Below are 1,957 nucleotides of genomic sequence, written 5' to 3' on the forward strand. Positions count from 1 at the left end.
CACTATCGCCGACATCACCAAACCCTCGTTAGAAGGATGAGGAGGACCAATACTCTATCCAGAGGTTAACGGAGCGTCTTTTATGCTTAAGCATAACATCATTCAACTCAACCATTGCCAGTTCCACGGCTTACCAATTGATGATCCCAACTCTCACTTAGATAGATTCCTCTCCTTATCCAACTCATATAAGTAAAAAGGGGTTGAAAAAGATGTAGTTCGTCTGTATCTATTCCCCTATTCCTTAACTCTTCATGCAAAAACCTGGTTCGAGGGGTTAGAACCCAACTCTATCACCTCATGGGAGGAAATGGCAACAACTTTCTTAATCAAGTACTTTCCCCCATCAAAATAAATCAGACTTAGGAATGATATCGTAAACTTTCAACAAGCATACGATGAATCACTCTACACTGCATGGGAAAGATTCAAACACTTGCTTCGAAGATGCCCGAATCACCGTCTTGAGAGCTCTGATCTGATTTTGACCTTCTACAAAGGTCTGAATCAGAACAATAAGTCTACTCTTGATGCTGTTTCTCAAGGTAACTTCATGAACTTCACTGCTGACGAGGCCTGGAGATTGATGGAGGAGATGACTATGCACCATCACGATTGGAACACGGAAGAGCACATTTCATCAGCAACATCGCTTTCCGCCTCCGATCCTATCAAAACCATAAAATATCTCTCGAAACAAATAGAAAACCTCACCAAAGAAGTTGGAGAGCTAAAGAAACTCCCGCAACATGTGTCTCAAGTTCAATTATGCCAGAATTGTACTGACCCACATCTGGCCAAGGTATACAAGGCCGAATGTGAGGACCCTGTTGTCTACACCGATAAGATCCTAGCTCATCCACACAACCCACCCACTAAACCCACTACCCTACCAGAGATAAGTACAGACGATGTTATACTGCGTATCATCAACATGATCACAACAAGACAAGATGCGGCTGACTTAGTCATGACTAATCACCTGAGTAGTCTTGAAAACCAAATAAGCCAGCTAAATCAACGTCTCGATTCTCTTGGTTGTCCTAAAAATGACTCAAAGGTGGCACATAGCCAACCTTCAGTTTCTTCTAAGGAGAAGAAACTAACTAATACCCATTCGGTAGTAGTCATTGAGTCATCACCTAAACCCAATGGGAAAACACCCATTCCATTCCCAGGCCGTCTCAAGCAAAGACATAACAAAATGAAATCTTTCAAGCTTGACAGTAAATTTTTAGACGCTGTGCCTAAAAATCCTCATAGTAAAAAGTATTTTAGGAAACTCCTATCAACCAAGGATAAGGTACCCGAAGTACCCAATGTCCCACTGAACGCGGATTGTTCAGCCATTCTCTTAAATACTCTTCCTGAAAAACTAGGGGACACCGGACGATTTACCCTTCCTTGTTCTTTCTACCAATCTGGTACTATCCATTCTCTCGCTAACCTTGGTGCCAGTATCAATCTCATGCCCTACTCACTATTTCAGAGACTCGAAATTGGAAACTTTAACCCTACCAATATGAGCATCCAGCTAGTTGACCAATCCACTAGATATCCTAAGGGAATAGCTGAGAACGTCATGGTTAAGATCGATAAATTCCTCTTTTCGACCGACTTTGTGGTTATGGACTATAAAGAAGACATGAAAACCCCTATCATCTTAGGAAGGCTTTTCATGAATACAGCCAAAGCGGTCGTTGACGTTTATTCACGGACTATCTGTAGCGACCCGACCAAATCATGTTTGACGGCGCCGACTACTTAGGTCCCGTTACGTGGTCACAAGTCTTTAACATGATGTTTGACCAAAATATGTCGCATTCATTTCATAAGTAAAAGGATGTTTCAAGTTTACAAATGTAGTTCAAAAGACGCTCCAACTATGCATGTATACTCGACATCCAAGCAAGTATAAAAAAGAGTGCGGAAGCATGTATCAAGTAGCGTTCAAGGA

General features: G+C 41.8%; 1 non-coding gene across 1 annotated transcript; it reads right to left on the minus strand.

Moving 5' to 3' along the window:
- Window positions 1-358: 358 nt before the first annotated feature.
- On the minus strand, window positions 359-465 carry LOC139887275 (small nucleolar RNA R71). Its single transcript, XR_011773113.1, has one exon. It is a non-coding gene; the product is annotated as a small nucleolar RNA R71 (small nucleolar RNA).
- Window positions 466-1,957: the final 1,492 nt, after the last annotated feature.

The sequence above is a fragment of the Rutidosis leptorrhynchoides genome, chromosome 1 (genome assembly GCF_046630445.1).
Source record: "Rutidosis leptorrhynchoides isolate AG116_Rl617_1_P2 chromosome 1, CSIRO_AGI_Rlap_v1, whole genome shotgun sequence".
Lineage (NCBI taxonomy): Eukaryota > Viridiplantae > Streptophyta > Magnoliopsida > Asterales > Asteraceae > Rutidosis > Rutidosis leptorrhynchoides.